General features: G+C 42.2%; 1 long non-coding RNA gene across 1 annotated transcript in view; it reads right to left on the bottom strand.

The window, feature by feature from the left end:
• Positions 1–7,902: 7,902 nt before the first annotated feature.
• LOC129150744 (uncharacterized) overlaps positions 7,903–24,136 on the bottom strand; it is a 31,318-nt gene continuing 15,084 nt past the window's right edge. Inside the window, exons 2-3 of the long non-coding RNA XR_008557491.1 lie at positions 19,872–20,006; positions 7,903–7,944 (exon numbers count right to left, since the gene is read on the bottom strand). This is a non-coding gene — a long non-coding RNA (uncharacterized LOC129150744). The remainder of the gene's footprint in view (positions 7,945–19,871; positions 20,007–24,136) is intronic.

Raw genomic sequence — 24,136 nt, 5'->3', positions numbered from 1 at the left:
GCCTGGTTATGGCCTTAGAGCAAATGCCACTTCTCCACAGTAAGGCAGCATCAAGATCTTAAAATGAAAGGATGTAGAAGATCCCAGAATTTTATTTAAGATCCCTTTAGCGATTCTTAGGAGGCTTCATCATAATTCTCTAATTGATTCAGAAAGGACTTGGAACAAATTGCTCAGGGAAAATCACTCACATGGGAGTAAAATGCTCAGATAAACATGAACAGAACAGATTTTTTTTTAGACATCCCAACCCTGGAAGTACAATGCTTGCTTGGCTGGAAAAGACCATCACAGACTCCATCCAGTGAAGAGCAACATCAAGTCAAAGTTAACACAAGCATTCCAGGTTAATTATCATTGCAGAGAGATGCTCCTAAAATCCCAGCTTTCTACTGGCCTGCCAAGTCCCACGTTTTCTCACCATCTCATGGCTCTTCCCAAAGGATCTTCACCTGCCCCAGTCAATCCAAACACTTAGCACAATGCCCTCAAGGTTCCCTGTTGTCACAAGTGGCAGGATTTCCTTCTTCATTGTGTGTATGTATCACATTTTCTTCATCCATTTATCCATTGATTGTTTCCAAATCTTAGCTATCCTATCTAATAAAAGAGTAATATGCAAATTGACCATCACTCTGCTAAACCCACAAGCCACACCCACCAGCCAATCAGGAGTGAGTGTGCAAATTAACCCAACTAAGATGGCTACGGCCATGGAGCAAGCAGGAGGCTTGGATTTCCCCGGTAATGGAGGAAGCTAAGCTTTCCACACACCCTGGCCAGCCTAGGCCTCCACTCAAGGCTACAAAGTTTCAATTATAGAAAATAAAGAAATCCCAACAAAAATGGCTGTGGCCATGGAGCAAGCAGGAGGCTTGGCTCCACTCAAGGCTACAAAGTTTCAATTATAGAAGATAAATAAATCCCAGATACCAGGGCCTCTGCTTGGGTCACTGGGGGGTGTGGCCAGCCTGCAAACCACCACAGGCCCCTCACCCAGGCTGCCTCACGCCCCAAGGGAACCCCCACCATGATCCAGGACACCCTTCAGGGCAAACCAACCGGCCCCTACCCATGCACCAGGCCTCTATCCTATCTAATAAAAGAGTAATATGCAAATTGACTGTCACTCCAACACACAAGATGGCTGCCCCCATGTGGTCAAAGATGGCTGCCCCCATGTGAACACAAGATGGCCACCACAAAATGGCCAGCAGGGGAGGGCAGTTGGGAGGGACCAGGCCTGCAAGGGAGAGCAGTTAGGGGTGACCAGGCCTGCAGGGGAGGGCAGTTAGGGGCAAACAGGCTGGCAGGGGAGAAGTTAGTCATCAATCAGGCTGGCAGGGGAGTGGTTAGGGGGTGATCAGGCTGGCAGGCAGAAGCGGTTAGGGGAAATCAGGAAGGCAGGCAAGGCAAGCAGTTGGGAGCCAGCAGTCCTGGATTGTGAGAGGGATGTCCGACTGCCTGTTTAGGCCCGATCCTACTGGAATTTCATGCACCGGGCCTCTAGTTATGAATAATGTTTCATTGCACATGGGAGTACAGCTATCTCTTCGAAATAGTGATTTCATCTCCTTCAGATCTATACCCAGAAGTGGAATTGCTGAGCCACATGATAGTACTATTTTTAATTTCTTGAGGAAGCTCCATGCTGTTTTCCATAGTAGCTGCACTAATTTACATTCCCACCAATAATGTACAAGAGTTTCTTTTTCTCCACATCCTCATCAGCACTTGTCATCACTTGTCTTTTTTATAATAGTCAGAATGCCAATGTTTTTAATCCCAAGTATCTTCATTAAAATCTAAACTGTATTAAACCCTCTCTTAATTCTTAAGGGAAAAATCTGAGACAACATCACATAGTTGAAAAAGCATATAGTTCCTTCTTAGAAAACCAAAATTTGAGTCTGAAACCTACCACCTGTGTAACCTTGGTTAAGTAATTCAGCTTCTCTGAAATCCCATTTGTTCCCATGTAAAATAGAGACAACAGTGATATGAAGCCAAACATACCCTTTAAAGCGGCTCAAAGTATGGCCCTGAACCAGCAGCAGCATCAGACATAGGAACTTGTTAGAAAGGCAGATTTGGGGATCCCACCCTAGACCTATTGAACCAGAAACTCTGGGGAGTGGCATCCAGCAATCTGTGTTTTAACAAACTCTCCAGGTGATTCTGAAGCATGCTGCCATAGAGATTTTTTCTTGCCTTAATAAGACCAGTAATGTAAAGCACTGTGTTTTAAAAAAAAAAAAAAGCTATACAAATATGAGCTGGTAGCATTATGAACATCAATTATGGTGCTATTTAATGCAGTACTGCTCTCAAAGGTTGCTTGTCAGTCTTGTGGTTGTTTGCTCCTAAACTAAATGGCTTGGACCATTGTGCTGAAGAAGTAGGGTGAATTCAAAAGAAATTATTCTATTTTCAAGAGTTCTTTTGTCTCCTCCCTCTGCTGTCAGCTATCATTTCTCAGGAGGTCAGTGAGTCCTGCTGCTATCATCTGCTGCTTATACACACAGTTGTTCTGAGCAACTGCCCGAGGGCATTTCTGTCTCTCCTACAGAATAAAGCCCTCCGCAGTCTGCAGCTTCAAACCTCTCTCACCGCCTTTTGCCAATTTATGTTCTGAGCAGTTGAGGTTGCTATCAATCTGACCTCTGAATAAGAAATGATATTATAGAAGAATAAACATGTGGACATATCTTTTCTATAAAAATAACTGTACATCTATAAACACCAAAGAAGTGCCTGCCACCTAATGGGTGCACAATATGAATTTTAGCTGAATTAACAACTGAGTGTATACATGTGATACCATTGTAATTAGCTACTTATTAATAACAGGAGAGGAGCAAAGGGGGAAGCCAGACATTATAGGCATGTCATTTGGGCGGCTTCACCAAAAAGTTGCAATTTCACATTCCCCAGTAAAGCACTGGCCCATTCTCCACAGATCAATGAAGGAAGAGGTCCAACCAAGGGGAGATAGACTCAGCCACAGTGATGTTGGGGTCACTCAGCCACAGTGATGTTGGTACCTGTTAGTCACACCTGGAAACAGACATCATTGACCAGAATGGGCATGGTCACTGCAAGCCTGCAAAAACTTGGGAATACATAATCCCCCAAACAGAGGAGTTTGCTCTCTTGGCTCTTGACTCCCTGGGACTCTCTCGGCCCTGCTTCCTTGCACCCACCCGTGTTTCTTCCATAGTCATGTGGTCCTGTGGACCCCACATGCGATGGACTGATGGACTGCAGGGGGAAACATAAAGTAAGCTGGCCTGATGCTGGACTGGACTGTGCAGACATGGACTGGGAACTCTGGAACTGGCTCTAACGCTAGACCTATTAAAGCCATGGCTACTCTTCTTCTGTGGTGGGACAAAGGGAAATGGGGCTCTGGAAACTCAGGGATTTAATTCCAAATCAACAGAAATCACGCATTCTCCTGTATGAGTCTCAGAAAACTCTTCTTGGGAAATCACAAGAATTTCACTCCCATAGGCAACAGGTGGGAATGAGAACCTCTCCCCACTGGTAATATATGCATCTCACAGGAGTGTGACTACGAATAATACATAGTTTCACTCTAACATCTCCAAATCCTGTGGATTACCAGGACACTAAAAAGTGTGTTTTGCCCAGCTGGTGTGGTTCAGTGGTTAAGCACCAACCCATGAACCAGGAGGTCACAGTTCGATTCCCGGTCAGGTACATGCCCAGGTTGTACCCCCAGTGGGGGGCGTGCAGGAGGCAGCCGATCAATGATTCTCTCACATCATTGATGTTTCTATCTCTCTGTCCCTCTCCCTTCTCTCTCTGAAATCAATAAAAACATTTTTTAAATGTGTTTTAATCAACCTAAGACCATAAACACTTGCAAGAAAACAACGACAAAGGGTAAGTGTTAATGGGAAGGCCTGGCATCACTTTATACATGTGTGGTAAAGGAGGAGAAAGTACTCTGAAACATTAAAAGCAGTAAAGAAATGAAAATACTACTATTATTAATATGATTCCATCCCCGCTGTGTACAGCAGGCTTGCTCTATGGAGCCTGTGAGCCAGGCACAGAGCCTCTTCAAACCTGAGCATAGAGTCTCTTTAAGAAGAGGGCCCGGTGCTCACTGGCTTCACTCCCAGGGACGTTCTGTGCTGCCCTTTGAAGAAGGTGGCATTGCACCTCACACCCTGTCAGCACAGCCCACTCCCAAGAGAAATGCTGGCTGTTTGCCTCTGACCTTGGCCTAACTCCTGTTCCACCATCTGCTCAGTTTCTACAGCTTTCAACCAAGGCTTCAGATGAAAGGGCAGCCTCTTCTTGCTGTTGGCCACAGCACCAAACTCCATTCCTTATTGTTCAGTACAGGATCCTAATTTCATTCCTGCTCCCTACCTTTCCCTGTAATGACCCTCCCCCGTGCACCAGCACGCCCAGCCCTGCAGCCACTATGGTAGCTGAGCACTCACCAACACGCCTTCCTTGAATCCATAAATTGCAGCCAGTAAGCTCATGCCCTTCGAGCAGAGCACACCTAACCCAGCCCCCAGCCTGGAACAGGCCATCACTGGCCCTTCTACTTGTTTTTAACTCCGTTGTGTAATGCTCGGTAGTCAGTGGGCGCTCAATTAATGTTGCCATCTGCATGAAATTTCAAAAGTTTAGAATGCTGATTCTCAACTAAAATCAGAAATCTGCTCAGGGAAAGCAAGTCAACGCTGTCCTGAAATAGTGATGCAATCAGCAGAAATCCCCACAACATCAATCAAAAGGGTCCACAGCAAGTAGTCAGTGAACCAAGTAACGTGACCTTCAGACCCCTCCCACCCCTGCCCCACTCATATTCTTGTTAGCTGTTGTTGATTGATGGCTTCCCAGAAAAGATGATCCATCACTGTTCAGTGAGTGAAGCTTCTGCCACGACTTGCAAATTATTCCAGCATTTTGTGAAAATGAGAAAAAATATAAAGTCTAAAAAAAAATGCCAACTCATGGGGGAAAAAGAGAAGCTCAAGATGACATGGCATTGCCAAGCACCAATGAAATGAACATAAGTGGGAGATGTATTAATTAATTTTAAATATATATGTAGTAAAAGAGACACACATAAGGCCAGTGTATGGTTTTCAATTCTATATGGGAAATTGTTCAGGACCAGGATGATTTACTGGGAAAATTTAACCCACAACAAATACCAGCTACCATTGAAAGTAAACCCTTACTCATACCAGGCACTGTGCTAGCTGCCACACATGTTATCTCCTTTAAGCCTTATTACAATAGAAGGTAAAAACCTCTATTTTGCCAATGAAGATTTGTCCATGGTCACAGAGATAATGAGCCAAATTCAAACCAAAAGCAGTCTAACTCCAAAGCCCATACTCTTACCATTCTACATGCAATTCTTCTGCCTACCTCCAAAATTTTCAAAAAGATAGAACCAAGTTTAAATTGTCATGGCTACAAAAATAAGAAAATGAGTCTCAAAGCGTGTATGTGCCCTGGAGTCAAGTGTGGAATGGGAGGACAGTCTTACTCTTCAAATTGTATGACGATCAAAATGTTTATAGACTATATAAAAAAGAAAGAAATATTTTTAAAATATATTTTTATTTATTTCAAAGAGGAAGGGAATAGAAGAAAGAGAGATAGAAACATCAATGATGAGAGAGTATCACTGATCAGCTGCCTCCTACATGCCCCACACCAGGGATTGAGCCTGAAATTTGGGCATGTTCCCTGACCAGGAATCGAACTGTGGCCTCCTGGTTCATAGGTCAACAATCAACCACTGAGCCATGCTGGCTGGGCAAAAAGAAAGAAATCTTACCATTAGTGACAGCATGGATGGATCTAGAGGGTATTACATTAAGTGAAATAAGTCAAATATCAGAGAAAGACAAATATCATATGATTTCTCTTATATGTGGAATCTAAAGAACAATATAAACAAACAAAACAGAAACAGACTCATAGATACAGAGAACAGACTGATGGTTGCCAGAGTGGAGGGGGCTTGGAGGACTGGGTGAAATAGGTGAACAGATTAAGAAGTACAGATTGGTAGTTCCAATGTAGTCACAGGGATGTAAAGTACAGCATAGGAAATACAGTCTTTTATAATAATCCTATATAATAAAGAGATAATATGCAAATTAACCCTCATGCCCTCACAAGATGGCTGCCTATGACCAGGCCGGCAGGGGGGTTAGTGAGGGACAATCAAACAACTGAACAAGCAGGCTGCGTGGGGCGACCAGGCCAGCAGGGGGGTTAGTGAGGGATGACCAAACGACTGAACAGCAGGCTGCGTGGGGCGACCAGGCCAATGGGGGACCGTGAGGGGTGACCAGGCTGGCAGGGGGGGAGGTTGGGGGCAATCAGGCTGGCAGGGGGGACAGTAAGAAGTGACCAAGCTGGCAGGGGGGGGGGCAGTAAGGAGTTACCAGGCTGGGGGAGGGGGAGTAGTTAGGAGCGACCAAGCCAGCAGGGAGGGGGCAGTTGGGGGCGACCTGGCCGGCAGGGAGGGCAGTTAGGGGCAATCAGGCTGGCGGGGATGAGCAGTTAGGGGTGACCAGGCAGGCAGGCAGGTGAGCAATTAGGAGCCAGCGATCCAGGATTGTGAGAGGGATGTCCGACTACCGGTTTAGGCCTGATCCTGGAGAGTGGGCCTAAACTGGCAGTCGGACATCCCCCAAGGGGTCCCAGATTGGAGAGGGTGCTGGCTGGGCTGAAGGGACCACCCCCCACCCCCTCCCCCACAATGCATGAATTTCATGCACCAGCCCTCTAGTTTTGTAATAACTCTGCATGGTGCCAGTTGAGTACCAGATATATGGGGGCGGGGGGCACTATAAAGTATATGATTGCCTTACCACTGTGCTGTATATTTAATATAAACTGTAGTTGAAAAAAATTAATAAAAAATAAAGAAAATGTTTATAGACTATAAATCATTCCTGAAAGACACAGAGGTGGGCTCGAACAAATGGAAAGACACATCATGTTTTTAGATAGGAAAACTCAGCATCTTGAAAATGTCAGTTCTTCCTAAGTGACTTTATGAATGTAACATAATCCCAACAAAAATAGGTATTGTTTTTCCCCAGAGCTTGGTAAGTTGATTATATATTTTATTTGAAAGAACAAACAAGCATTAATATCCAGGTAAACACTTAACAAAACAACAGTGGACCGGGAAGGCAGCCCTTCTAAAGAATAAAAAATATTATAAAGCCTTCATTGTAGGCACATGAATTGATAGATATAGCAACCGAAAAAGAAATAAAAATCCAAAAATACAACAAACTGAAAATAAAAGTTTAGGATATTATAAAGGCAGAATCTCAAATCAGTATGGAAAACAAACTAATTGAAAGCTGGTTATTTATATAGAAAAATATAAAACTAAAACCATTCCTCACAGTGTATGCCAGAATAACTTCCAAGTGGATCTAAATGTTAAATATATATATATATATATATATATATATATATATATATATATATACACAAATACATAGGTATTAGAAGAGAACATGAGTCATTCTTTTTATAACTCAGAAATGGGGGGGGGGGAAATCATCTGTTTGGTGCTTGAAGACAAACTTAACACATCTTGATACTTTAGAATTACAACAGCATAATATACAATTATCCCAAGCAAACTTACAAACTAATTCTTTTAATGTCTAGCAGCAATTTAAAAAGGACATGTAAGGATTTAATCCTTTTCATTGTGTAGAGGGCCTCCTGGAAGGCACCTGAGCATTCTATATTGGTCCCTCTTACCCTTTAGGCCAAGAGAGACCCTCTTCTCACAATTCAATTACTCACAGCTGTTGCATGAGCTCTCTGTTCATGTCGAGGTTGAAGTCTTGTGATGACTGGTGCCATGGATCTGTCTCTCGCCCAGTGGGGCGAACTGAGCCCTCCCTGGAGAAGAAACCCAAGATATGTGATCAGTGCTGGGGCCCCGCCAGCAGGCGAGGGGATCCCAAGGCAGGTGCTGGCCATGGAGGCCATGGGGGCATAGGCTACCAAGGAGATAAAACTGAACCTCAAGTCACCCTGCTTGGCCCCGGAGGATGGCTGCTTAGCCAGAGATGGGTAAGATTCCTCAAAGAAGGAACAACCTAAGACAGGCACCGTCACAGAGGGGCCATCAGGAGAGAATCTGGGGATCAACAGAGGTGGGGCACAGACCCTCACACCACCAACATTGCAGGGGCCTGAACCCTAGCCCCTTCTGAGGGAGGTTTCCTGCCCCTATGGCTGCTTCGTGCTTCCCATGCCCAGCTCAGATCAGGACCCAGGTGACCGACAGAGACTTGGCCGACAGCAGCTGCCCTCTTACTCCAACAAGAATTGTTTGAGTTGTCTTGTACCTATGGTGTGGGGAAGTGGGTTTACGATATCTAAATCCAGCCTACCACCAGGAATGCTCAGGACCTACTCAAGAAGGCAAATAATCCCTCCCACTAATATTTACAGGGTAAAATAAGATTGTTGTTAGAGTAATAAATTTGACAGTAAAATAGTAGTCAAGTTTTCAGGCAAATTTAAATTGGCTAGTTGAAACAAGCGAATATTCTAGAAAAATTAATTGTACTGGACAAAAAGGTGTTCCTAAAGTGTTAACTAAAATTTTTATTGGTACTTCATCTCATGATAAAATTGTGCACCATGACAAATATGTGATACCTTAATCAATAAAGAAATTTAAAAAAAAATTATAAAAAAATAAAAATAAAAAAAATTGTGCACCATGTAATGAACCTAAAACAGTAATATTATAGTGCAAAAAATTAAAATGTAAAAGCCATCAAGACTACATTATAAAATTTTCAAAAGCCTCCTAACATTTAAATCAAAAAAGGAGGGGATAGTAGAAGAATATCATGTAAGGAAAAATATCCTGTAAGTAAATTACATCTAGAAAATTAATACTTTAGAAAATTAATTGTAAGGCTAAAAGCAAGACACCCATGAAAAACACACAAGGTGTCAAAACAAGCCAGAGGAAAATCATTTGGGCAAAAAATGAAATAGGATCCCAAGTCAAATTTATAGAAAATATTCCTTTATTAACTTTTGGTCGAGAATATGTTTGTATGTTTTCAGAAAACAACTCTGAGACCATGTGGATTCCAGCAACAGAGAGGAATCGACAGGACTACTCCAGCCATGAAGATAGAAGAGAAGCAGTCCAGAGATGGAAGACGCTGACGTGGCCTTCCCATACTAGCAGTTAGCAGCTGTGCATCACTGCAGGTTGCCCAGGACCAAACCAGAGAGAGTCGGACCTGCATTACCACCATTTGTCCACCATCCAGAACTGTAATGTCAGTGCTGACATGTACACATAAGGAACTGTTTGACATTGAAATTGGGTCTCAAAAGAACTGTTGGCCCAGAAAGAAACTCACTACAGTCTGATTCATTTGCCTGTCACCATAACCATTATTGCTTGTCTCATTTTTGGTTCTTATAAGTGTATTTCTAATAGCACATGATCTCACTCATCTAGGGGAAATAATGAACAACATAGACTGATGAACAAGAACAGACCCAGAAACAAGGAGGCATGGATCAAACACGTCGGGCCTCAGAGGGAGGGTAGGGGAGGGTGGGAGTAAAGGGGAGAGATCAACCAAAGGACTTGTGTGCAAGCATATGAGCCTAACCAGCAGTTAAGGACAACAGAGGGGTGGGGGCATGTATGGGGAGGGGTGTGGGATGGGAATGGGGGGATGAGGACAAATATGTGATACCTTAATCAATAAAGAAATTTTTTTAAAAATGGGGGAAAATTTTTTGACTTAAAATCCAAAAACAATAAAGGAAAGGGGTAAATTTGACCACATAAAAATAGGAAATTTCACATGAAAGAAATAACATTAAGAAAATCAAAAGACAAATACAAACTGAGGGAGGGATGGAGACTTACAACTTATATCACTCATAAAGTGTTAATATCTCTAAAAAGAGGTCTAATGATTCTAGAAAACTGTGCAAATGGTATCATTCACAGAAAAAGGAAAGCAAATGCCTTAAATATATAGACAAAATTTCAAATATTAATAACATGCTCTGTGGTGGGGCTATGGAAAAAACATTCTGATTTTGTAGGGAATGAAAAATAGTACAATCCCCAAGGAGAGAAATTTGGGTAATATCTAGATAGATTACATGCACATTTACCTATTGACCCAGCAATCCCACTTCTAGTAATCCTACCAAAAATACTCTAGCAAAAATATAAAAGGATGTAGGCACAATATCATTTATGTAGCACTGTAAGAGGGAAAGTCTAGAAACCACTTAAATGCCCACAATAAGGAACTACATGAAAAATTGTGATACATTCACAACATGCAGAGTGCTGTGGTCATAAAAAAAATGAGAAAGCTCTCAATGTTGTTATAAAGTACTGATCTCAGGGATGAATTTGCCTTCTGAAGGATATTTGGCAATGTCTGGAAATACTTTTGACTGTCTAATAGATGTGCTACTAGCATCTAGTAGGTAAAGGCCAGGGATGCCACTAAACATCCTACCACACACTGGACAGTCCCCCAGAATAAAGAGTTATTTGGTCCATAGTACTGTTATTGATAAACCCTGCTAGAGAATATTCTCCAAGGTAGGTTGTTAAGTGAAAAAAGCAAATGAGGAACATATATTGCTGAGACCGCGCTTGCTCTTGGAACCTGACAAGACTGAATAGAAGCCTGCAAACCTGAGTGCCCTCTCCCTGAGAGACATTTTCATATAAAACTAGTGGCCTGGTGCACGAATTCGTGCACATTGAAAGGAAAATAATTAGAATTTTTTAATATTGCTATTTGCCCTTTCTCCCTCAGCGCCTGGGAGCCCTGCCCTCCGCTGCTGCCACTGCTGTCACCATCTGCATGGCAATCGGCAGGGCAATTGGCCCTCACTCTTGAACCCGTCTTGGCCTGGCGCCGCCCGCTCACCTGCTCCACCATCCCTCTGTGGTCCCACTCTCATCGGGGCCGGCAGCACCTCCACTGCCGCTGCCCCTGGTGGTCAGCGCACGTCATAGTGAGCGGTCGAACTCCCGGTCTCCCGGTCGAACTCCAGGTCAAGGAGGCAATTTGCATATTAGGCTTTTATTATATAAGATGATGATGGACTGGGTCATTATTAATGACCGAATGGATTCTATTAACGTACCAGTACCTTTTGACTTCTATGATCATTTTACTGTAAGGACTCTGTGTTCAAAAACCAGATGGTGAACTGTGATGTTGTAATATAATAAGAAATATATTTTGGTCTTCATCACCATTTCTTGGCACTGAGCAATATAAAACCTTTGTGATTTTCTCAATAATAGTAGCAAGTGAAGCATCTTTTGTTATTCATAATAAGCCCCCTTTTAACCACACCTGAGTTTATGCTAATGAGGTGACTCCTGGGTGATGGGAGTTGGTTGCCAGAGGAACCAACTGTGTGGTTACAGGATTGAAACTTTCAGCCCCACCCCCAGCTTTCAAGGGGTGTGGTCCTGCACATTAAGTTCAATGACACATGTCCAAAGATTTAATCAATTGTGCCTATGTAATGCAACCCCCATAAAAACATTAAATTATGGGGTTCAGAGGGTTCCCAGGTCTGTGAACATGCTGGGAGGGAGGCAAGCCCCAACTATGTATGGAAGCTCTGTGTCCCCTCCCCATACCTGGTCTTATATATATCTCTTCCATTTGGCTGTTCCTTATCTGTGTTCTTTATAATAAACCAGTGATGTAGAAAGTAAAATGTTTCCCTGTGTTGTGTGAGCCATTCTAGCAAATTATTGAACCCAAGGAGGGGGGCATAGGAACCCTCAGTTTATAGTTGGTTGGTCAGAAGAGCAGGTGGCAACCTAGGACTTGCAACTAGCATCTGAAGTAGGGGGAGGGGCAGACTTGTGAAATTGAGCCCGTAAGCTGTGGATGGAGAATTGCTTGGTGGAAAACCCACACATTTGGTGTCAGAAGAGTTGTGAGCAGAGGAATAAAATGTTTCTTCATTTACAGTGTAATCAAATAATTGATGAAGAAACATTCTTCTTTATAGAACAATCCCAGCTAATAAATGTAGAAAGAATGAAAATCTATACTAATAAAAGGGTAATATGTTAATTATACCGGACATCTTCCAGACGTCCTTCCAGACAAAGCCACAGCAGCTGCAAGGGCCAAGGGCCTGCAACTGCGGCAGCTGTGAGGACTGGTCCAGCGCCATGGTCCCTTTCGCAGAGGCCGCTGGAGAAGGCGCCGCAGGAGAAGGCAGAAGGGAGAAGGGAGAAGGCAGAAGGGAGAAGGCGGCACCACAGGAGAAGGGAGAAGGGAGAAGGCCAGCACCACGTGAGAAGGCAGAAGGGAGAAGGCCGGAGCTGCAGGAGAAGGGAGAAGGTGGCAGTTAGGCAGTTAGGGGGATCAGGCTGGCAGGGGAGAGCAGTTAGGCAGTTAGAGCGATCAGGCCAGGAGGGGAGAGCAGTTAGGGGCATCAGGCAGGCAGGCAAGTGAGCGGTTAGGAGCCAGTGGTTCTGGATTGCGAGAGGGATCCTGGATTGGAGAGGATACAGGCTGGGCTGAGGGACCCCCTCCCCATGCACAAATTTCGTGCATTGGGCCTCTAGTAAAAAATAAAATCTCCATTTTGCAATCCCTAATGAACAATGGATATAGGGAATGATCATCAATGGCTATTAAAATTCTTAAGTGAAAGATAAATGAGAAACTTTAGCATATATTAATCAGATAGACAACATTTGACCTGTGGTAGGCCGTTAGACAGACATAAGCAGGGCCCTGTGAGGGAAGGGACTGCACAGGAGCAATTTTTAAATCAGCTTTGAATTGGAGCAGGATTTGCAGCATCTGCAGGTACCTGAGAGGAGAGGTCTACAGTCCTGCACCATGGACCTCTGGCGCATTTTTCTGGGTCCCATCTAGGCTTTGGCTTTTCACATGGGGCTGATACTTATGGTATCCACAACCAAATGGCGTAGGATTGTGCCTAACACCAAGAATGGTTGAGGAAAACTAGAGGCAGACAGTTGCCTGGCCTGGCCATTCGCTTGTCTTGTTTGGAAAAGTTCTACAAAGTTTTAAAGGACACTTCGGAAAAAAGGGGAGTCTTAAGTGTATTAAAAAGTGAAAATTCAAGCCGAAGTTTTCAATGCTCTGAACCCCAACCACCATTGTCTCATGAAACCTTCTTATTAATGAATTAATTTGGGAGTATTTGGAATTCAACAATTATAAGTGTATAGCATCTGTCCTCCAAAGTAGAATCTGGTCAACGTGTAGTTCCATTGGCAATTTCTACCTCTTTTTATGTGGGATTTTAGCTTACTTCTTGCATGAAACTAAGGATGGCATCCAAAATACATTTCTGAAAGGATCTTCACTTCAGCCTCTAAACCCAAACCATGGTAGACAACCTAGTGGAAGAAGGCAAATGGACAACCACCCAAGAAAAGAGAAGGGGGGGGAAATACTAATATTGGAGATACTCATATTTTTCAATCTGTGAAGAGATGATTTGTCCATTTGGGGCATCTTTTATTTTAAAATTATCATTTTGGCTTCTACTGGAAGATTTAATTAAATTGTAGAGGGGAAACTAATTATTTTAATTTTGCTGTTAGTTAAACAAAGAGTTTATTTTATTTTATTTTTTTATATTTTATTGATTTTTTACAGAGAGGAAGGGAGAGAGATAGAGAGTTAGAAACATCGATGAGAGAGATACATCGATCAGCTGCCTCCTGCACAGCCCCCACTGGGGATGTGCCCGCAACCAAGGTACATGCCCTTGACCGGAATCGAACCCGGGACCTTTCAGTCCGCAGGCCAACACTCTATCCACTGAACCAAACCGGTTTCAGCCAAAGAGTTTATTTTATAACATGAAGAATGTAGAATTAGCATGAAGAGACAGGCTTAAGGAGAATTCCAAAAAATAACTTTTAAAAGATGGCATTGTTTAACTTCCATGTGGCCTTCAGGTATGCAATTATAAGAGGAGCTATGGTAAGGCCAACCCCTAATTATTTGGGCTCTGAAAGTCTTATTAAATGTCAATTTTTATTCTTGGGACAGAAATATAGTAAGAGCTATTATAGTGCTATCTCTAAAAGGTTGCTTTTAAAAACAGTAATAATAAATAAAATGTTGCTTTTGATATTTATTAAGATACTAGAAGCCCGGTGCACAGGATTTGTGCACTGGTGGGGGGCGTGGCCTGCGGAGGTCAGCCCACTGTGGGAGCGCCACTCATCCAGGTCATCCGAGCGGCTGTGGACCCACCCTCTGGGTGGCTGCTCCCTGATCCGGCATCTTCTGTGGAGCTGGAGCACTCGCCTCTCCAGGGGATCTGGTCAGGCCAGGCCCAGTGACAATAGCACTGAGAGGCGGTGGCAATGAACCCACCTCCCAGCCTCCAGGGTCAGCTCTGAGAGCTCAGTGGTGGCACTGTGCAGCCTGTGGGTGTCCGGAGGAAGTGGCAGGGAGAAAGGAGGAGGAGCCTGGGGCGAGGAGGCAACGATCACAGCCCGGGTTCCTGCCTGTTGGCCCAGGGTTCACAATGGAAGCAGCTGCTCATCCCGATCAGCCAAGTGGCATTCCCACTGTGGTAGTGCACTGACCACCAGGGGGCAGCTCCTGCATTGAGCCTCTGCCCCCTGGTGGTCAGTGTGCGTCATAGTGACTGGTCGACCAGTTGCTCTGGTCGTTCTGCCTTTCGGTCGCTGGGCTTTTATCATATAGGATTTTTATAATGTGGCATCTATAGTCTGATTTCATTGAAAACTGACTGTTATAGTAGACAGCACCTTATTGGCAAAAGTCATAAGGTATATTCAGAGCACAGCGAGCACCTGTACACTGACAATATTTAGCTTAAATATCTTCCACAAGGAAAGTGATGAATTGTAGTTGAAAAAAATGGCATTCTCTTTAGGGTATTGATTCTGAGCTACTTTTGGAAATTATTGAAACTTTTGATTTTATATTTGGTGTTAGTCAGTGTTATTCTGTAGAGATTAACCAAGAGATTTTATCTGAATACAGACAATTATTAAAGCAATCCCCTTAACCATACTTTACAAGTCAAAGGATTTTGAGAAGCCCTATTGGTGGGCTAAAATTACATATATAGATGTAAAAGTATTATAAGGGCTCATTTCTACTTTTTAAATGAAATCGGTAGTATCTGATTATAATTATGGATTCTGTTGTGTGTGGGAATATAAATATTCAAATTTTTTTCTCAGAGGACTTGATTTATACCCAAAGACATTGTTAGTGGACACTAAGTTTACCTCAGGAATTGCAATCATGCAGCACTAGATTAAGAAAAAATGCTAGAGTTTAGCATTTTGGATACTGACATAAAATGATCAAAATAGAAGCTAAACAGAATTGTCACATGTAGTCCATTGTGGTTTTGTATGCATTATTCTGTAACTTGTTTGTACCTAGGCAACTTTTATATTTTTGATGTATCATTTAATTAAAAAAAAAAAAACATTACCAATGAAACACTAAATCAGTGGTTCTCAACTGGGGCAATTTTGCCTCCAAGGGACATTAGGCAATGTTTGGGACATTTTTGTTTGTCACAAGAGGGGCTGTTACTATCTGTATCTAGTAGGTAGAGACGCGGGATGCTGCTAAATATCCTACAATGACAGGACAGCCCCCATGGCAAAAAATTATCCAGTCCAAATTGTTCATGGTGCTGAGACTAAGAAACCTTGTGTAGGGCTACCACAAGAAACATAAGACCTACGGGGCACATCAACCACATGTAATCTGCAAACCTTGTTTGAATCCTGAGTCCAACAAACCAATTATAAATAGACATTTATTATTCAGAGAAATTTGAATGCTGACTGGATATTGATGAACTATTCATTTCTTCCATTTATTAGTAATATTGTGCTTATGCTAATGGAAAAATCCTTATCTGTTGTTAGAAATACATATATACATACTGAATTATTTACAGATGAGATAACATGATATCTGGGACTTTAAAATAATACAGCGGGGAGGGAATTGGGGAGGAGTAGAGATAATTAGTCACTACTGACCAGCACAAAGCTGGATGATAGATACAGCTTCTCCTACTTATGCATATGTTTGAAAATAGAAAATAAATAAAATATTTTAATAAAATTTTAATTATGAACTTTTCATATTTACACAAAATTTAAATTAGTTTTGGAAAGCTACCTAACTGGGATGTTGCTCTTTCCAGAAGCAATGAGTCCACAAAGTTTAATCCCAAGATCTTAATATCCTATACTGTGGTGAAAAATGTGACAATTTTTTCCACTAAAGCAGGCTTTAAGGCACATGTTATGGTATCTATACTTTGTTTTAATATCCTTTAGTACAGATTGTGTGTTAGTTACAATTACAGTCTTGGGGCAGGATATTGCCCTAATCAGAAACCCACATTCTGGAGATGATTAGTTCAACTTTATTAGAAAAGTCTTACACTAGAGGTGATGATAAAAGGTCTTCAGTCATTATTTTCTCCCTTCAATGCCAGAGTTTTCCTAATCAACATAATGTCAGAAGTGGGTTTTCATTGGTGGAATTAGCGGCTTGTTAATGGATAAAATGGAGCTTTCATTTGGGAAATTAGCAGCAGTGGAGAAATGTTAATTGGCTATAATATTTTATAGGCACTCTCCACGCTTGCTAAAACAGAAGGTAAGACACTAGTGAGCCCTGGAATCTTTATCCTTAGGAATGGGGCCCTAGGTGAGATCCTTAAATGATGTTTGTAACTGGTTTAGAATTGTTTTGTGCCTGCTTGCAGAAAGGCCGATATGAGTAGCAGCCATTGGTCTGAGACTTGCTTTCCTAGTAATCTAATACATGGTTATGAGAGAGTATTTAACCCTCATTCCCACCAGCCATTAACAAGATACCAAAAAGAACCTAATATTTGTGCATACCAAACTTGCTTGGGTCAGTTCTCAGCAGCAGAAAAAAGTAAATGCCTTCTCCAGAGTGGATAAGTTCTAGCCTACCATAAAGGCAAAGTTATCTTCAAATCACCTGTTTCATGTTTAAAATTCATGTAAATTTGGTATATCACTCTCTATGTGGTAGACTTTATGTTGGCAAACTCACAAATGAATCCTGCAAAACCTTTCATGGGCTGGACTACATGACTTACATTAGCCAATGGGACATTAGTATGATACAAGCAGAAGCTTGATCAAGTGATTTCACAATGGGGATTGTTCTCTTAGAATGTTCTTTCTTGGCCTTGAGCCACCATCTAAACAGGTCCAGCTATACTAATAGAGAGACCATGTAGAAAGAGAAAGAGAGATGCATGCCTAGCCACTAGCTCTTGCAGCCCTTGCAGCTGAGGCACCAGACATGTGAGTAAAAGGATATTGTAAATTTTCCAGCTCCAGCAGTCACCAGGTGGAGCAGCAGAACAACCCTGCTGATCCCAGTCTTAATTGCAGAACTTAATAAGAAATAGCAGCTTGGAAGAAACCAAGATGGCGGCATAAGGTATACACCTGTACGTGCTGCCTCTCACAACCACACCAAAACTACAACTAAAAGACAAAACGAATATCATCCAGAACCACAGGAAAGCTGACGGAGTAGAAGTTCTACAACTAGAAAGAAAGAAAAAAGCGCATTGAGACTGGGTAGGAAGTGCAGAGGCGCGGAAGAGTAGAGGTACGGAGGTATGCGCAAATCGGGCTGGCAACTGAGTGCACTGTTTTTTTCAATTGGAAGGGAGATACAAGCTCCTGACTGGTCAGAACTCCAGTTTCTGGTGAGACTCTGGGGATTCAGACTCCTACTGGACTGGGAGAAACTGGACTGTCTGGCATCAGGTTGGAAAGCGAGGGTGGCTTTCTAGCAGAAGTGCTCGCAAGGATCATTGTTATTGCATGGGGGCATGGGACGCAGAGACACAAAGACAGCTGACTGGCAGCCATCACTGTTTGCTCAGCCCTGGTGATTCCCTAAGAACCCACCCCACCCAATTTACAAACCCACGCAAGCTGTGCACAGTGGCTTTTGCATATGAATGGCCTGTCCTTTCACAGGCTAACCTAACAAACCCTCTTTTGGGTCAGAGAGCTCCAAAACTTCCAAACCCCAAACAAAGAGGAGAAATCTGCAGATCTCACTGTAGCTCCTGCTGGGAGGCCTCAGGCAGTAGCTGACTTTGCATCTCCTTTGAGATCCAGGAGCCAGTGTACCTAGTAGTCAGTGTGAGACGATACCAGATTTCAACTCCTCACATCCATAAGTGACACACTCAAGAGGCAGACTCAGTGAGCACCAAAGCCCCACTGAAGCAAGTCCTGCCCCATAAGGATGTCTCCAGCACAGCAGTTCTTCCATTATAGACACAGCAGGTCCTCACAGCCAATTGGCCTGGAGGTCAATTCCTCCCAGTGATACCAACAACAATCAAGGCTTAACTACAACAAGACTGTGCACACAGCCCACAAAGGGGTGCACCAAGAATGTCCACCTCAGGTAACTGGGGAGGCTGAGCCACTGGGCCCTATAGGACACCTACCACACAAAGCCACTCCATCAACACCGGGAAGCAGCCAAAATGCAGAGACAAAGAAACATGTCCCAAATGAAAGAAATGAAGGAAAGCAAACTACTGGATATAGAGTTCAAAACCACAGTTATAAGGTTACTCAAGAATCTTCTAGAAACCTCCAAGGAACTTAGTGAGACCTTCAAGGATCTTAATGAGAATGCCAAAAAAAAAAAAAAAAATGGAAAAGGACCAGTCAGAAATTAAGTAATTCAACAGTAGACTAGAGGATCCCAAGAATCAAATCAAAGATTTGAAATATGAAGAAGCAAAAAAAAAAAAAAACACCCAACCAGAAAAGAAAAAAGAAAAAAGAATCCAAAAATATGAAGATAGCGTAAGGAGCCTCTGGGACAACTTCAAGCATACCAACATCCAAATTATGGGGGTACCAGAAGAGAGAAAGCAAGATATTGAAAACCTATTAGAATAAATAATGACAGAAAACTTCCCCTACCTGGTGAAAGAAATAGACTTACAAATCCAGGAAGTGCACAGAACCCCAAACAAGAGGAATCCAAAGAGGACCACACCAAGACACATCATAATTAAAATGCCAAGGGCAAAAGACAAAGAGAGAATATTAAAAGCAGCAAGAGAAAAACAGTTAGTTACCTACAAGGGAGTACCCATATGACTGTCTGCTGATTTCTCAACAGAAACTATGCAGGCCAGAAGGGAATGGCAAGAAATATTCAAAGTGATGAACAGTAAGAACCTACAACCAAGATTACTCTACCCAGCAAAGCTATCATTTAGAATTGAAGGTCAGATAAAGAGCTTCACAGACAAGAAAAAGCTAAAGGAGTTCAACACCACCAAACCAGTATTATATGAAATGCTGAAGGTTATTCTTTAAGAAGAGGAAGAAGAAAAAGGTAAAGATAAAAATTATGAACAACATAGTGACAACAAATATATATCTATCAACAAGTGAATCTAAAAATCAAGTGAATAAAAAATCTGAGGAACAGAATAATCTGGTGAGTATAATAGAATCAGGGGCATAGAAAGGGAGTGGACTGACAATTCTCAGGGGGAAGGGGGCGTGAGGGGTGCGAGAAGAGATCGGACAAAAATCGTACACCAATGGATGAGGACAGTGGTGGGGGGTAAGGGCAGGGGTGGGGTGGGATCCGGGCGGAGGGGAGCTATGGGGCGGGAAAAAAGAGGAACATCTGTAATAACCTAAACAATAAAGATTTATTTTAAAAAAAAAGAAATAGCAGCTTGACCTTTGGAAACTATGCCAAGTTTATCTTGTGGTTTTATATATCCCCTGGAACAATGTTAAACATCTTCACACTCCAGCACCAACCACCAACAGCATCATAGATCCATTACTCTGATCCTGTGGCGAACTTCAGAGGCTGAGGAAAAGTTAAGAAAAGAAGAGACAATGAGTGTAGGAGGCAAATTTTCTCCATAGTCCAGCTCCTTATGGTTTAGGAACCATCACAGGTACAAGGAAGAACAAACAAATTCAGAGAGTAAATACAAATTAGGCCAAACCAGGAAAAGTTTCCCCACATGCTCTAGAGATGTTCTTTACTATTTTCTCGACAATGAGATACCTTCTATTTGTCAAGGCAACTTAAGTTTCTTGAAAGTGAGCTGAAGGCCAAGTAAGAACATTTGGGAAAGTGGTCAAGATAAAGGTAATATGCAAGTATTGGAATGAATCATACCATATTTTCCGGTGTATAAGATGACTGGGCGTATAAGATTTTCCTGGGTTAAAAAGTTGTCTTATACGCCGGAAAATACGGTACACACACACACACACACACACACACACACACACACATACATATACATATATACTGTATTTTCTGGCGTATAAGACAACTTTTTAACCCAGGAAATCTTATACCCCCAGTCGTCTTATACGCTGGATAATACGGTAATATAAAAGAAATAATCATATTGGTAAGACCCTGTATCTATATTAAAACATGTATATCTACAAAGTACATCTGTGCCTGACAACCAAGCATTACTCCAAGCATCCTGAATACAGAACCTATCACTGCACCAGGAAGCCTATACCCACCAGCCCATGAGTCCAAGTCTACCATTATAAAGCCCACCTTGTTCAGAATCAATCAAGGATTGACTTCGGAATTGGGAAGACTGAACCTATATGTTGAAGATATCAGCACCAATACTGATTTAGGATGGAGAAGATAATGGGTCAGCTATCCCACAACCTACTCCCTAGCAGATATTTCTGGAAAAAAGTGAAAAAATAAAGATTGCAGTGAGACATTTTCATACTTAAAAAATAGAATCCATTTAAAAATAAAACCCTCTGTAATTGTTGGAGAATTTGTGAATGGTTCATTGACATTTACATCTGTCATAAGAAAAATCACCCAAAGTTCATGATAAGTTACTTGTTTTTCCTTTAGGTTTTAAAAACATGTTCATATGGTATGGTCCAAATCAGCCATTTTCCATATAAACAGGTTATCTGGGCTATGCTCTCTGCTTTTTGTATGTTAACAAATCTCTTAATTACCTGAGGTACAATAGGATGAGGCAAATATATTTAGCTGAAAAAATTCAGAAATGCAGGACTAGAGAAATGATGAAATCTGACCCATGAAAAGCCAAGGACCTCTATGAATGGTCACCAATGTTTCTAGAAACACTAATGATGTAACATGACAGATAACAGAATATGACGTACCTAACCTCCAACAATGGTGAATTGGGCAAATGGTCCTATATAGGCATGCACACCCACAAAAAATTTTTGCATTTATTGCAATCTGTATCTCTCCAGACCAATCTATTCAAAGTCTCCCTGGGCAAAGTGAGGCAACTGAACAGACTTCTATCATTATTTCAGTACTCTGATTTTCCCTTAGGAAATTCTTATTGCCACTACCTTCAAAATATTGTATATCTATTAAAGGATTTCTTAATAGCAGCAGACAGCAAATGGTGGTTAAAACCATTAAAATGTAATAAACAAAAGAATAATGTCGGGGAGGAACCAAGATGGCGGCATAGTTAAACGGCTGGTCTGCTGCCTCGCACAACAATTTCAAGGGTACAACTAAAAGACAAAACATCTACCACCCAGAACCACGGGAAAGCTGGCTGAGTGGAAGATTTATACCTAAGAAGAGAAAGGAGCACAAACGCTGAAAAGCTGAGGTACGGAGGCACGTGAATCGGGCTGGCGGCGGGCGGCTGGGTGCACGGTTTTTCTTCAACCCGCAGGGAGACAAGCTCCCAATCACTCGGAAATCCAGTTTCTGGGGACACGCGGGGGACCCAGGCACCTACGGGGAGAGGCTGGACTCTCGGCCATCGGGTCGGAAAGTGAGAGTGACTTTTTTGCAGAGGTGCGCCCAGCAATCATTGTTTACTGCGCTGGAGCGCGGGGCGCAGGGACTTGGAAACGTGGAAAGGCAGAGACGGCTGACGGCAGCCATTGCCGTTGGCCACGCCCCAGCCTAGTGACGCCCTGAGACCCCGCCCCGCCCTGAGGCCCCACCCCGCACATTCTACAAACCCTCCCAGGCTCCACACAGCGGCTTTTGCATATAAATGGCCTGTTCTGTGACAGCTTAACCAAATAAATTGCAGCTCCAGTCAGACTGCTCCAAATCCACCCAAGCAAAGGAGGAGAAAACTAGCCCTTGCTGTAGCTCCTGCTGGGGGACACACAGTACACAAGGGTACACCAAGAGTGTCCACCTCAAGTAACTGGGAGGCTGACCCGTTGAACCAATAGGACACCTAGTACACAAAGCTACCCTACCAATTCAGGGAAGCAGTGAAAATGAGGAAGCAAGGAAACAGATCACAAACCAAAGAAATGGAGGAGAACAAGCGACTGGACATAGAGTTCAAAACCACGGTTATAAGGTTTTTCAAGAATTTCATGGAAAAGGCCGATAAATTCAATGAGACCCTTGAGGATATGAAAAAGGACCAACTAGAAATTAAACATACACTGACTGAGATAAAAAATATTATACAGAGACCCAAAAGCAGACTAGAGGATTGCAAGAATCAACTCAAAGATTTGGAATACAAAGAGGCCAAGGACACTCCTCCAGAGAAGCATGAAGAGAAGAGAATTCAGAAAGTTGAAGATAGTGTAAGAAGCCTCTGGGACAACTTCAAGCGTACCAACATCAGAATTATGGGGGTGCCAGAAGAAGAGAGAGAGCAAGATGCTGAAAACTTATTTGAAGAAATAATGAACGAAAACTTCCCCCACCTGAGGAAAGAAATAGACTTACAAGTCCAGGAAGCGCACAGAACCCCAAACAAAAGGAATCCAAAGAGGACCACACCAAGACACATCATAATTAAAATGCCAAGAGCAAAAGACAAAGAGAGAATCTTACGAGCAGCAAGAGAAAAACAGTTAGTTACCTACAAGGGAGCTCCCATACGATTATCAGCTAATTTCTCAACAGAAACCATGCAGGCCAGACGGGAGTGGCAAGAAATATTCAAAGTGATGAATAGCAGGAACCTACAACCAAGACTACTCTACCCAGCAAAGTTATCATTCAGAATTGAAGGGCAGATAAAGAGCTTCACAGATAAGAAAAAGCTAAAGGAGTTCATCACCACCAAACCAGCATTATATGAAATGCTGAAAGGTATTCTTTAAAAAGAGGAAAAAAGAAGAAGAAAGATAAAAATTATGAACAACAAATACATATCTATCAACAAGTGAATCTAAAAGTCAAGTGAATTAAAAATCTGAGGAACAGAATAAACTGGTGAACTTAATAGAATCAGAGGCATAGAATGGGAGTGGATTGATAATTCTCAGGGGGAAAGGGGTGTCTGTGTGGGGAGTATGGGAAGAGACTGGACAAAAATCATACACCTATGGATAAGGACAGTGGGGGGGAGAGGGGGGAGATAAGGGCAGAGGGGGGTGGGAACTGGGTGGTGGGGAGATATGTGGGGAAAAAGGAGAAACAATTGTAATCTGAACAATAAAGATTCATTAAAAAAAAAAAAAAAAAAACAACAACAACAACCAATACCGTAAACCTTCCAAAAGAGGCAACCAAAATGTGAAGGTTTACACAATATTTACATAGTGGTTACAGTATTCACAAAATTTTTATGTCCTTTTGTACCCACTTTTTATTTTTATTTTTAAAATTTAATTATATACCCTGCATTTAAAAAAAAAAAAAGAATAATGTCAAAGTCTTCATATTGCTGAAGTTGTACACCAATCATATACATCACACTAAAAGCATATGTAGCAGAAAATAGCAATAAAAACAGAGGTACAGACTGATATTGTATTAGCAGACTAAATATTTGCTATTGATGAGTGATGATCCTAACTGGAAAAATCATGCAAAGAGCATATTCTCATAATAAATATGTCATCTAGAACAAGAATTTAAACAACTATGGAACTTGTGATGTATCATGATCTCCTTCCTTGAGATATTTGAAGGATGTATACAGTCTAATCAATGGATGGATTGTGTCCTACACAAGA

Source organism: Eptesicus fuscus, chromosome 2, assembly GCF_027574615.1.
Source record: "Eptesicus fuscus isolate TK198812 chromosome 2, DD_ASM_mEF_20220401, whole genome shotgun sequence".
NCBI classification, from domain to species: domain Eukaryota; kingdom Metazoa; phylum Chordata; class Mammalia; order Chiroptera; family Vespertilionidae; genus Eptesicus; species Eptesicus fuscus.
The sequence above is the reverse complement of the archived record's forward strand: the minus strand, read 5'-3'. Positions and strand labels throughout refer to the sequence as shown.